The following is a 14,391-nucleotide window of genomic DNA, read 5'->3' on the forward strand; positions in this document are numbered from 1 at the left end:
TTTGCTCAGGCCTCCCCACTGCTTTCCTTGCCCTGTGCTGCTGACATCTGATCTTCAGCTCCTGTCCCTGAAGGGTGTCCCAGAGTTCCCATCCAGTTAGGGTTGCCAGATTTCGCATGGTGCCCATGCAATATTTGGAGACACAATTATACTAAAAGTATACTCTTTATCTGAAATTCAAAGTTAACTGAGATTTCTGCATTTTATTTTATGTTTCTCTATTTATTTGAGAGAAACAGAGACAGTGTGAGTGGGGGAGGGGCAGGGGGAGAGAGAGAGAGAGAGAGAGAGAGAGAGAGAGAGAGAGAGAGACACACGTGGGGCTCGAACTCATGAAACTGTGAGATTATGACCTGAGCTGAAATCAAGAGTCAGATGCTTAACCAGCTGAGCCACCCAGGTGCCCAAGCTTTTCTGTACTTTAAATGGCCACCCTACATTCAGCATCAGGGGCTGTACCGTGGTTTGGGGCCAGCCTCCATCAAATGGTGGTCTCAGACACACAGACATGGAGTCCCCTCGGGTCTGCCATGGGTAGGGCTGGGAGGGGAAGGATAGGCACACTTATGAACCCTCTTGTGGGGCAAAGTTGGCATTCAGGCCCTAGCAGAGGAGAGGAAGATGCAAACTGAAAAGTCAGGCATCAAGGAGGAGAGTTCAGGTGGAGGCAACAGTTTAAGGTACTGCTCCAGGAAGGGGGAGGTCAAGGGCAGCTAGTCAAGAGGACACTGTGGGGTAAGGCAGGGATCTGGTCAGGGAGAGCAGAGGGCTGGATATGTGAACAAGGTCCATACTGTGCAGGGCCTTGGGCTTCATCACCTAGGTGAAGAGGACCCCCTGAACCCTTTAAGCAGGAGGGTCAGGTGAGTAGGTTTTGCCTCTTAGGAAGATCTCTGAGGCTTCTGGTGAAGGAGGCGTGACAGACAGGGAGTTGGAAGGCAAGAGAAACCTTGGTCAGGGAAGTCCTAGACCAAAGGACCAGGAATAAACACTTTGTCTCCTTATTCCTGAAATTTTTTGTCTTCTTCTGCAAAACCTGACACAGAGATGGAAAGGGAAAGATGGTTCAGTTCCCTTTCTTACAGAAAGGGACGTGTTTGCAGTGTTGGTATTTTTTATTTCTACCATCTCTTCTGTGAGTGGGTCTCTAGCACCCAGAGAAAGAAAGGAGCACAGAGGAAGGAGGCAGTGATTTGGTTTGGGGTGGGTGAGTTTCTAATTCATTTCTGAATCAGTGTCTTAGGCAGATGTAAAGGACAGGCTCAAAGGCATTGCTCAGAGGATTTACCTGCCAGGTGAACATTTAGCTTTAATTAATCTTGTATGAAGAAAACTTTTCAACCAACCGTCTGAGATGCATTGCAAAAATTCTGTCTTAGCAACTAGTCATTGCTTCTGAACCTGACCAGGTTCCTAATGGTGAACGATTTAAGACTGTAAAAGAATTGTCATAAACAGCTCCCTGGAGCCAAGAGCACGGCCCAGATTTTAAGCACATAATGGAATCATATCAAAAGCAAGGAGGGGCAGCAGGACCCATAAATCCTTGAAGTGCAGAATCTGTCCATTGTGAAACTTGTGAGGAAGGGAAACCAGATGTGGATGTTGGAGAGGGGCAGCAGGGAGGGGGCAGGCTGGAGGGTGGGTGTGCAGGTGGGGGCAGGCAGGAGGGAGGGGGTAGAAGGAAAGCGGGTGGGGCAGGAGGGAGGGGGTAGAAGGGAAGCAGGTGAGGAGGGCAGGCAGGAGGGAAGGGGTAGAAGGGAAGCAGATGGGGGGGAGGATGGAGGGGGGGAGAAGGGAAGCAGGTGGGGGGCAGGGGGGAAGGGGTTGGGGGGGCAGGCAGGAGGGAGGAGGTCGAAGGGAAGCAGGTAGGGGGCAGGCAGGAGGTGGCAAGGGGAGTTGGGGAGGGGATGGATGGGCTGGAGGGAGAGGGAGGGGACCGTCTGGGCTGAAGGTGGAGGAGAGGGCTCCGTGTGACTGGAGGTGCCTCCCACAGCACTGGCAGAGGTGGAGTCCAGGTTCAGGCCATGGAGCAGGGCAGGCTTGCCCCTGTTTGCGGTGGCTGGGAGGTCCAGCTTCAAAGGGAAGAGGCAGAGACTGAAAGGTTACCATGCTTGTGGCTGCTTCTTCAGCTGGACCGACAGAAGTATTTTATAAGCTTTTCCTGAAATTTTGTCTTTGAAGACAACATTTGAAGCAGTTTTTTAACAGTATATTTGAAACACCACGCAAAGACTAAAAGACTAATTTTGTTTATCTTGTAGAAGAGTAACACATGTGGAAATCCCTTTGGATTGGGGTGAAAAGTATGCTTGCCCCAGTGGCCCTTCTTGGCTTGAGGCGGAGGGTTTATTTTATTCTGCTGTGCACAGTCCTTTGAAAACATCAAGGTGAACCCCTGCCGAGCACCCTGTCTGTTGCCAGGGCTGTGGGGGCTGCAGAGATGTGGGCAGCAACCCAGTGTGTGGGCAGTGAAGGGGACCAAAGGCCAGCAGGCTGGGAAGAGTCCTTTAAATGGGTTCCAGACATGAGTTCTGGGACTTCAGAGGGTGGCTAGGGACAGTCACATCCAGCCAGGGGAGCAGGGGAGCTTGAAATGGACCTGGAAGGAGGAGAGAGATTTACCCAGGTAGAGAAGGGGGAGTGAAAGCTAAGCCACAGGAACTGAACACCAGAACAGCCTGGAGGCCAGAAAGTGTGTGGTGAGTCTGGGAGTAGCTGGTTCCCTGAAAAGATAGATAAGGGTTGTGGGCAACGGGGCCACTGGGGAGAACCTTGGAAGCTGGTGTCAGGAACTTGTATTTAACTTATTGGAAAATTGAATTTGATGCTTAGGTCTGTTTGATGCCATTACAACTCCCATTTCTTAAAACAAAATTTAACAACCCCTGCAAACAAAACAGCTATCCTATTCCCAAAACAGTATGGTGGTGCTGAAGAGAAGAAAGGGTACCGTGGAACTGTCCACCCTGCCAAGGGCCAGTTCTGGATGTGCCCGTGCAGAGACTTTCACAAAATTACAGTCGTACTGTACTATCCATGTGTCCTTGTCTTCCTTTGGTCCACGTTACTTTATGACTTCCCCTCTTTGCTCCATTAATCCCCACTTTAAATGGCCTAGGGAGGGGCGCCTGGGTGACTCCTTGGGTTAAGCGTCCGATTTTGGCCCAGGTCATGATCTCATGGTTCCTGAGTTCAAGCCCCGCATTGGGCTCTATGCTGACAGCTCAGAGCCTGGAGCCTGCTTGTGATTCTGTGTCTCCCTCTATCTCTGCCCCTCCCCCGGTTGCACACTCTCTCTCTCTCTCTCTCTCTCTCTCTCTCTCTCTCTCTCTCTCTCAAAAATAAACAAACATTATTTAAAAAAAAAAAAAAAGGCCTAGGGAGGCTTAAAACGACCCTGGGGTAAAATACAGACTTTCTGAAATATGAACAGTTTCCACCTTAGTGGTTTAAGTTTGGGTTCTCCAAACGTTTCTCTAGTTCATACCTGCTGTGGGTCAGAGATCCCTTGGGGCCGGCTCTCCCATTTCACTCAACCACACGCTCTTATAGGGCCAAGAAAAATGAGCTTGTGTTACCGTGCTCAGGTTCCTGGCAGACCACTGGTGTGATAAAGACCATGCAGCAGGACAGGGATTAATGACAGGGCTCTAGGATGACCTCTTCCCTCTTCCAGACACTGGACTCGGTCCATTAGTTGCCGTAGGTCAATCCTCCAAAAGTCAATATGCTGAAGGACCAAGATACTGAAATATCAGTTATCAAAATTTGGTTTCAGTTCATCCCTAATGACATTTATGGGCATTTGGTTCTTGCCAAGGCTGCCCATTTGGTGGTTATGTTTTGGTATATGGTGGTTTGACATGCTCTCATGTATTTTGAATTTTGGATGTCTTGGGTGTTGCAAAAAGAAAGATTTTATAGATGGATTTGCAGTCCAGTCTCTTGGTTTTCCTGACTCTGTATATTCCCAAATTTGTTTAGTGAGAGCTGAGAGGGACTGCCTTTCTGGGAATGCCTGGAGAGGAGGGATTTGGGGTGTTCTCACCCAGGGCTTGCACGTACCCGTTCCATACCCATAGCAAGACAAACTGCTTTTAAGGAAAGGCTGTCCCTGGGATACAAGGCCCCTAACATGGAAGAGCTTCACGAACCTGACTTTCCTTGGGCTGGACCGCTCACCTTCCCCTCCTCCCACCCACCTGCAGTAGGGCCAGCCTGGGATTCTGCCACTGGAGAGGGGTGAAGAGCTGGAGGAGGGGCCTGTCCCACTCCATCCCTACCTACAGCCTGGGCTCTGGCCAGCCTTTTGGGCCTGGGAACTGTTCTGTGATCCATGAATGCCTTTGCTCTGTGTCTGGGTCTGTAAAACTGCTTGGAGCCCCCAAGAATGCACCACACTCCCCTCTCAAAGTCACCCTTTATTTGTAGATTTTTTTTTTTTTAATGAAGGCACCTGGTTCCCTTAAGCTCAGGGCTTCTCAGAGGGCCCAGGGCCTGAGCTAGTGGAGGGGAACACAGCCCCTGCCGGGGGACTGTAAAGCTTGAGCATTTCCAGGGCTGCTGCCGGCCCACCCCACCCCCACCCCAACACCTGCACTGAGGCCCACAGTGTTCCATCCTGTGAAGGCGGGTGGGAGGCTTTGCCAGAAAGACAATAGCCTGGCTTTGTGGGAGCACCGCAGATTCAGACGTTCTCTGGGCCTCAGGTGGGGGCAGCCGCAGAGGGCATTTGCTGCAGGCCTGCTGTGTGCTGGGCCTCGTGTACTGGTTCTTCACAGATACTGTCCCTTCGCACTGTCAGCCAAGCCCAATGGGCAGCCCCATTGGCAGAGAGAATAGACGACCTTTCTGGAGTCGCCCAGCTTGGGGGCAGACGTGGACTCTGAGCTCATGTCTCGACTCCGAGGCCTGTGCACTGGCCCCCAGCACCACCTGCTGCTCTGGCAGGAGCCTCCGGGATGTGTAGGTGATGACTGCCTTGTCTCCCAAGTTGTCCCCTGCCTGTCAGGTACCTGTGATTTTGCTATGAGACTGCACTTCTCTGGGCAAAGGCATGGCCTCCCCTGGTGATGATGGAAGTGCCAAGCATTACATACGCTGTCATACCCTGCCCTGCAGCCATTTTTGTGCCCCCTGCAGGGTGGGCATTCTGATCCCCCTTTGGGAGATGGAGAAACTGAGGCCCAGAGCAGAGAAAGGACTTATGCCCAGATGTTTGCCTACTGCCTAGTATGCTGCCTGGCATGTCAGTGTTCTTGGGGTGGTTCTTCTGTGGGATGGAGGGTGACTATGGCCCACGCTTGCCTGTCACAGCCGCCTCCCTTGGCCTTTCTCTGATTTTGGTGGCAGCTGTGTTGGGCGGTTCCAACTCACCTGTCCCTGCCTCAGGCCACCTCAAGTGCTCCCTGTGTCCTGTTGCTTTCTCCCCCAGAGCCTTCTCCAGGCCTGTAGGAGCTCCTGTTGCCATTATGCCAGGACATCCTGGAAACCTGGAAGAGTGGGTGGCCAGTTAACCCGTCTGGGGGCAAATGCCACCCAATGGGGAGTGGGAATGGGTGGACTAATGCTTGGCTCTGCCAGTCAGAAGTGTGTGTCTGGGGGGCGCTGTCCACGTTTTCAGAGACCTCAGCACGATGGAGCCCCTACTGCCTACATCTGTGACCTTGATAACACACTTTATAGTCATCTTTCTCCTCCAGTCTCACTCCTCCCTTACTCTTGCGTCCTGGGATTCCTTCTAAAGAAGCCACTCATACCCATGTCCCCATGGCAGGCTCTGGGAGGGGAAAACCTAAACTAAGACCCCCTCCCCCACTGCCAACCCAACCCTCCTTTTCAGGGCCAGGGGAATCCCCTGGGACCAGACACTTAGACTATGTAGGGTGCTTGGAAACCATGTAGGGCTGGCACGTGTTAGAGCCGAAACTGAGGCCCAGCTGTTCAGATCTGTGGTGTGTTCTCAATAAGGGCTGTGTGACTAAGCCCAGCTGACCAGGAACAGACACTGTCTGTGGTTCCAGGAATGTTCTTTCACTCCTGAACACGTTTGACTTTGTCCTGTCCCTGAAGGTCCGCTGTTAGTTGTTCACACCTTTGGCAGGTAGTAAGTGCTCATCAAACACATGCTGAGGCACGGTGGCTCCAGAATGGATCTGTCACAGTGTCCACTGCTGAATGCAGACCATCATAGACAGGGGCATGTCAGGGGCTCAGCTGGCGGGGCCTGAGGGCACGGGATGTGGGAAGAAACAGACATGGGAAATGGATGGGCCGTGGAGAGGAAAGCTGCAGGGTGTGGTGTGCTGCGAGAGGAGCAAGAAGTCACGCTGGGAGTGAGGGAGGGAGTGAGAGTGTTAGTGTGTGTGTGAGTGTGTGCAAAGGAGCATGTGTGAGTAGATGTGGGTGTGCTTTGAGTGTGTGAGCATGGACAAGTGTAAGTGTATGTGGGTTGTGAGTGTGTACAGTGTGAAGGTCTCTGAGTGGGTGAGAGTGAGTGTGCAAGTGTATGTGGGTTGTTGTATGAGTGTGAGCATCTGTGTGTGAGGGGGTGTGTTGTGAGCATGTGTGCGCATGTCTGTGTGTGTGTGTGAGAGAGAGAGAGAGAGACAGAGAGAGAGACAGAGAGAGAGACAGAGAGAGAGACAGAGAGAGACAGAGAATACACATGTGCCCTGAAATGGTCTAGCCATGGCCCTGGGAAGGTAGAATGAAGGCACTGGGAGTTTGGAGAAGAGCTGGTTCCCATACAGATGCTAGAGAGTGGAGGGCAGATGTTAGGGGCTTCTAGACACTCTGAAGGCACCAGAGGCACCAGTACCTACAGCAGAACTCTCTGAGAGAGCACAGTGGGGGACAGGGAGGGAGGAAGAGTCGTGTAAACATCCTACTCCTGACAGAAATGCCCATCACCTGGTCATTGCCCAGGGTCCTGGAGCTCTAGCGGTGAGCCGGAACCCAGCAGGACCCCAGGGGAGTGCCCAGGGGCACAGGTCCAAGGGCTCGGAGTGCTGCCATCTAGGCTCTCCAGGTTGCCCAGAAGGAGCCGTTTCATCAGCTCTGCTGTTTCCTCCTTCTTCCTCCTCTTCTCTCATCCGCCAGTTCCCTCCTTTTCTGCTCACAGCTGGTGTAGTCCTCAGTGTCCTCCGTATGCCCCAGGCAGAAGCCAGGGCTTCTCCATCTTGGATCCAGAGGCTCAAGCACACAGCAGGCCCTTAGCAACAGGCTGCTTGACCGATGGGCCTGATTGCTTTGTTCCTGCAGTGGAACATCAGCTGGCTGTCTATTCTGTGACCGAGTGTCAACCTCTGTGACAACCTATGTGTGCTAACCTCAGGTCAACACTCAGCAGGTACATATTACAAATAATACTATTTCTAATCTCTGGCAGATCCCATCCAGAGCAGAAAATTAAAGGGGATTTGATGGATCTAGGGAAGCATTTGCACTTGATTAAGCAGCATCTGCAATTTCCGGCACCATAGATGAAGTTCCAAGGGTTTCTTCCAAGAGGCAGGTGGAGGACGGCATCTTTGATGAGCTAAAATTATTGCAGTGGCCCATTTCTGTGGGATCATGACAACCGGGGCTTTGAGAGATAGTCCTCACTCCAAATATTTTGTCCCTGTTTTAAATATTGGTCAGACCTTATACCCAGATTTTGGGTCTTGGAGATGGGATCTCCATGCCTCTGAAGTCGGATCATCTCTGCAGTGACTCAGACCCCACTTCCAAATGGTCCCTGGGGAGACACCTGGAGTCCTCCATCTTTAGACAGTGCCATTCTGGTGAGTCCTCTCATTCCCTCACCCAGCTCCACCCTGTGTAGTCCCTGTCACCTGTCCCATTTGGAGACAAGATTGTATGGGCCGGGATGGGTGTTGCTGAAGTCTCCTGGGCACTGTTCCCATTGTATGCCACCTGGAGTTGTGTGACATCGTAACCTTGCTCAGCCTCCTGGCGTTCAGAGCTGCTGAGGGTTCTACACTGGATGGGAAGACTCCCACTGGACAGACACTGCTGACCAGGAACATAGAGCTACCAGTGAAAGAACACAATTGACCAGAGACATAGGGCTAACAGTGGGCATATACCATTGGCCAGAGACAAAGAGATGTCAATAGGTAGATACTGTTGACCAGGGATTCCAAGGGTTGAATGCTTCTGGTGGTCAGAAGCATCTTCCCATCAGGGTTACCCATCTATGGAGCTCCCTCATGGCAAGTTAGAAAAGCTGTCATGTCCCTCACCTTGAAAATGTCAGAGTTTTGTTGGGCAGTCATGACATCCACGGGGCCTGTGGGCCTGTGGTATGGTGGCAGCAGAAGAGGGAGTCGAGAGAGCAGGGGCTTTGGACTGAGATGGGCTTGGGTATAAATCCTGGCTCTACCTGTTTTTAGCTAGGTGACCTCTCTGAGCCTCTGTTTCCTCATCTGTAAACTTGGCATAATGACCATGATATCTACCTCATACTGATATTGTGAAGATTACATGAATCACTGATAAAGTGCGTGACATAGTGACTGGCACATAGTAAACTCTGCATAAATGTTAGCTTTCATCAATCATTCATCCATTCATTCATTCACCACAGTTGCGTCTATTTACACAGGTTTCAGCATAAGGCCCCAGGCAGGCATAATCAGTACGCAAAAGGACTAAATGATCACTTACCTGCACGGTCCCTCTGAGCATCAGTCACCCCCAACTCTGGTACTCCTAGAATTTACCGTCATCAGGTGCTGGACGTTGTTTTCTTGGCACCCCCCACCTGTCAGTCAGGCCCTTACCCTCACCAGGCCTGCCACTCTTAGGAGACCTGATGTGCTCATTGTAAGTTAGGGCTGAAAAAACAAACTGTAGCAAACTTCCAATTATTATTTATAGCCATATGGTTACTCAGTTTTATCTATTTTTGTGTGTAGAGACATTTTATATAGAAAAATCTTAAAAGGTTCTCTGAACATTCTGTGTATTTGATTTCCATGATTGGAGCCCTAGGGGTGTTTTCCAAGAATATTTTATGTGAAAGAGACAAGTGATAACTGTTTATAGTCATCCGGTAACCATAGAGATGAAATTCCACCAGATCAAAGTATGAAGGTAATTAACTCCCTGTAAATTATAGTTGCTGAACCTTATGCACAGAGGCACATGACTTCACTCATGGGCTATGCAGCCAAGGGAAAAATCTCTGGGGGGAGGAAAAGGATTAGCAAGGACTCATCTGCAAAGCTTTGTCCCTCTGTCCTCATCCAGAGGGGGCACGTGTGAGGAGCCTTAGTTTCAGCCCAAGGAGTCAGCCTCTGTAGCCCTCAAAGTCAAATATCTTGACTCTCCTTGCCTCACTTCACCATCCAAGTAGCCTCTTCTTTGACCCAGGCTAGACTTTACAGGTGTGGGGAATGAGATGATTTAACATGCTCAGTTGTGAAGTGGATGAGGGGTGAGTGGTTCTCAGCTCCCAGTTGCCCATAACCTCCATGTGCTGACCTGCCTCATTTTCTAAGAAGGGCAGGGGGAGTTTTTCTCATCGGTGTCACCTACCAAGCGAGCAGAACTTTATGTCCCACTTTTAATAAGGTTGACCCACCAGAGTGTCCTCCCGTATTTATCCCACCGTCATTTTGAAAGAGTGCCCATCCAGTGAGAGGTTTTCCCCTTCCCTCTCTTTCTGCCCTCCGCCCCGCCCCCCTGCGCCTAGTGGAGGCTCGGAAAAGACATGCCCACAGGGCTGCTTCTCGGAGGTAGTGTAACAGTCTGCTCCCCATCAGTGTAGGTAGTGTAGGGATTGGGGTCCTTGACAGTGGGCTGAAGTCTGGCTCTGCTTTTTACTAGTTGTGTGACCTACTGTGAATTACTTAGCTTCTCTATAACTCGGTTCTTCTTTGCAAAAAGAGTAAGTCTGTTGTGAGAGGATGATGCCTATAAAAGCCCCAGCACAGTGCCTGGTGCAACACAGCGGACCGACTTTGAGCAAGAGGAGATTTAATATAGGGAATGAGGTCCTACAACACTGTTGGGAGGGCTGGGGGAGCAGGTCACTGACGGGCCTCTGGAAGGATTCCCAGATCAGTTCAGAACTGACCCTCCAGGGTGGGGTTGCCTGCCTCTCTTCCCCCTCTGACAACGGAGTTCAGAGCTCAGGATTCATCCTTGCAGCTGGGATCCAGGAAGCAGGAGGCCAGGATGAAGGAATCACTACCGCTGCTCCTGGAAGTAGCGGTAGGAACCCTGGAACCAGCCTCCCAGAAGCTCCACATCTCCAGGACTTCTTGCCACTGGAAATAGCCCGAGGAGATGGGGGGATGACTTCCGCCTTCCTTCTGCTTTCCAAACCTCCTGTGAGTGGATCCAACTGGTGGAACCTAGCTCACATCCTCGATCCTAGCTGCAGGAGTCTGGGAAATGTGTTTAGCTTCCCCCCCACCCCACCCCCACCCAGCTAGAAGGAGAATGGAATGGAAGCTGGGAGAACCAATCCACAGAATCCAGCCAAGTGCTTATTAATACAAGTGCTCAAAATATTTGGCATTATTATTGTTATTACTGTTGCTATCATTATCATTATTTTCCTTGCCTTCGCAGGAAGTCTGGCTTGAGGACTCACTAATTTGAGGGGCCCCTAGTGAAGAGTCTTAAGGTTCACCTTTCTCCTTGGGGGGCCTCCCTTGCAGAGTGGTTTTCCGAGATGCAGCATCTCATTTAATGGTGTCATCATGTCACCCTCCGCCATAGTGTCTGTGCCAGGAGCTTGGACCACTCTGACTTACTCTTCTCCCTCACTAACCGACCTGCTCACCCCAACCAGCCACCAAGCCTTGTAAATCACCTCCATTGACATATCTGTCCCTTCCTCCATTGCCACAGTCCTTCATTGAGCCTTTATCACAGTCTCTGCGCTGGACAGTGTGACTGCCTTCCCTCTGGCCTCCTGGATTCCAAGCTTCCTTCCGAACCCATCGTCTACCTGACAGCCTGCACAGCTTTCTTAAACACAAAGCTTGCCACTCTCTCGCCTGCTTTGAGCTCCTGAGTGGCTCCCTGGCCTCCAGGTGGCTGTGCTGAGGTCTGGCCCCAGGGCATCTAGTCTAATGGCCTCCTGGCCTCATCTTCCCCTGCCACACTGAGCTCAGCCCCCCAGCCCCTGTGGTTTTGCCCAGACACACCATGTTCTCTCACTTCTCCGAGCTTCTGTATTCTTTGTTCCCTCTGCTGGAATGCCTTCCCTGCCTCTGCTCCTGGGATCTCTGGGTCAGCTCTCAGGACTCTCTCAACGCTGCCTCCTGGTGACATCCTCCCTGCCCTTCTGGGCAAGTTCCCCCCTCCCACCCCCTGCAGAGCTCCTGGGCCCCTTTAACATCAAATATTTTGGCTCCCTCACCACAGAAGAGGGCTCGTTAGTTGTGAGACCAGAACTTACTCATCCTCACCATCCTCATCGCCCCCAGTCTCTCGCTGACTCAGCCAGTCAGTTAAGAAACCTCTTCCCTGACCTTTGCTCCATCTGGCCTTCTTCTCCAGTTGTCCCTTCACCAGTTCGGCAGTGGCCTCGGGCACCACTCTCCCTGGGCGCCAGGCTCTGGTAGTGCTGCAGATGGTGTACCTCTCTGGGTAATGTCAAAGTCTGTCCTCTGGGGACGTACAACCCAGGAGTCGGGGAGGACAAGTCCAAGTGGCAATAAGAGGAAAAGAGGCAAGGTCAGTGCCAAAGGCAAGAACTGGAAGGTGCCACAGGGCCCACCGTAGATGGGTGAGCAGGGAAGGCATGTGGAGGAGGGGACTTGGCAGAGCCTGGGCAGAGCTGGTCCTTCTCAGTGGGGGACTCCCACTCCCCACCCTTCCACCCTCTCTGAACACTTCTAGCTCCTGGCCTGGCATTTTCTCAATGGCTCTCTTGTCAGCAGTGTTCCAGTTTCCCTGAGTTATTAATGAAAGAGCTGCTCCTTTGACATGCAGACCTCACAGACAAGTCTCCCTTCCAGTTTTTTCTCAGCTTCTTCAATGTGGAGCACCCAGTGTGTGCCCAGAGTTTGGTGGTCTTGTGATTACGGCGATGGTCACTGTCACTACGGTGCCAGGAAGCACTGGACGCCCCATACAAGCTTTCAACCAAACGGTAACCCGGGGAGGCAGTGCTGGTGTCCCCCCCCCGCCCCCCCCCCCCAGTCTGAGGCAGAGATGTCAAAGTGACAGTAAACGGCAGAGGTAGGACTGCCAGCTCAGCACGGCATGGTTCCAGAGTGTGAACTCAGTGCTGCACCAGCTCTCTCATGATGGTGCCCCTGCAGTGGAGCTGGATGTTCGAGGGCAAACACTGCTGGGAGGTCAGAAGGATGAGGTCCGAGGTGGCCACAGGGAGCTGACCGTGACCTTGGCGAGAGCAGTTCCAGGGAGCTGGCAGGGGACAGAACCAGACTGCAGTGGTTGGAGTGGAAGAGGGCAGGGAGGATTGTAAGCAACTCTCTGAGGTAACCTCGCTTTGGTGGGAGGAGAGAGGGCACCAGGTTGGGGGAAGGTGGAGAAATGGGTAGAAGGAGAGTTAAACAACTCTTTGGTTTCCTGATGACTGAGCAGGACCCAAGCATGTGTGGGGGAAGGAGGCAGAGGGAGGCGGAGAATTGGGAGACTGGCCAGAGGCGGAGCTGATGGGAGAGACTCCCCCCACCCCAGGAAGTGGGGAGAGAGGGACCCAGAGGCCAGGAGTGGAACTAACCTTGGGCTAGGGAGGGCCACAGAAATTTGGGGGCTGGAGGCCCCGAGGAGGTCATGGCACCATGAGGTGCCTTTCCTGGTGGCAGGCAGGCGTGAAGGGTGCACCTGTCTGTGAGTTTCTGTTGTCAGTCCTAGCACTTTCCCTTAGCACTTAGCATGTACTACTTACTTTATCTTTTTAATTGTTTGGCTCCCTCCAGTTGGCTGTAAGCTGCAAGAGGGTAGGGATTTTTGTCTGTATCCTCAGTGCCTAGGACAGTAAGTCACACATATTTGGGATGGTGAATCAGTAACTGCTAAATGAAAAGTAGGATACTTTTTCCACGAAGCCGAGGTAGGTCTGCAGCTGGCAGGAAGGGGGCGGTGGTGGCATGAGGGCGTCTGAGAGGAGAGCAACAAAAGCTGCTGTGTGGAGTGTTGCCACAGAGGACCGTCGGAGGACCAGAGGCACCTCACGTGAGACCACGGGGCCTCGTCATGGGGCTCTGCGGCAGAGGCCAAGGCAGGGGTGGCTCCAAGGTCAGTGCTCTTCAGGAAGGTGTAGGACCCTGAGGGCTAGGGGGCTGGAGGCCTATGGTCAGTAGGTGGGGTATGGAGCTGGTGATCTGGAAGATGGAGAGAGTCTGGGGGATGACAGGGTGCAGGGTGTGGCTCTTCGTGTGGGTTGCTGGACCGGAGTGTGGGCGAGGGCCGCCAGTGACAAGGAAGTCAAGGACTGACGGCCTCCCCACAGGCCGAGGTGACCTCGGGGTGGCCTGGGGGAGCACAGTGGGCCCGCTCACAGCTCCGCGGTGAGTGAGGGGGTGTGAAGGAAGCGGGCGATAGATGACCACTGCGAGGAGAGGGGGACCAGACCACAGAAGCCTCAGAGGGACAGGAGCTTCAGGTGTGGGCAGCAGAATGTGTGCTGGAAGCAGCTCTGGGCAGTGAAGATGACTTGGGGCCACCGGCCAATGCAGAAGGAAGGAGTAGCCTCCGTGCAAGTGGGCTGTGGGGAGAAGAACCCTCAAGGGAAAGCTGGCTGTAGATGAGGCCTAGGGCAGAGAGAGGGAGAAGACGTGGGAGGGTTGTTATAACCATTACTATTAATCTAGCTCCTAGAACCATGATTCCAAAGGGACTGTGAACTTGGGAAGGATCCTTCCTGCATAGGGATGGCTAGGAGGGCTCCCACCTGGACGATCATGCTTACTTTTCATTTTGGGGAGCACTATCTGGTTATATGGCTGCTCTCATCCCTCCTGGACTGTGCGACTGAGTTGGATTCCTAGACCTGGTGGCTCTTAGGGGGTGCCCCCTTCCCACCAGAATCTGGTGGGGACCCTTTGGAGGTTTGCTGCAATCAAGCTGCTTACGGCTCCCCTTTCTTCTTCACCAGGCACAGGCGTGCTGCTATGGTGCTGTGCCCAGATCTGCAGGTACCCTTGCCATTTACAACCCATGAAGGTCCAGAACAGCTGGAGGCAGGATGGGGTGCTGGGGAGACTGAGGCTGGGAGGACACAGCCAATATTGCTGGTATTGGTGGTACCCTTCCCACTCTAGCTGTAGGGACCACAGACCAGCCCAAAAAGGTGTTTGTTTTTCCTTCCATCTGGCATTCACTCCCTTGTTAATTTTATCCGGAAGATGTTCCTTGATGCCACTTTTGGGCTAACTCTATGTAAGGAGTTAG

This window comes from Lynx canadensis, chromosome A1, assembly GCF_007474595.2.
Source record: "Lynx canadensis isolate LIC74 chromosome A1, mLynCan4.pri.v2, whole genome shotgun sequence".
Classification (NCBI taxonomy): domain Eukaryota; kingdom Metazoa; phylum Chordata; class Mammalia; order Carnivora; family Felidae; genus Lynx; species Lynx canadensis.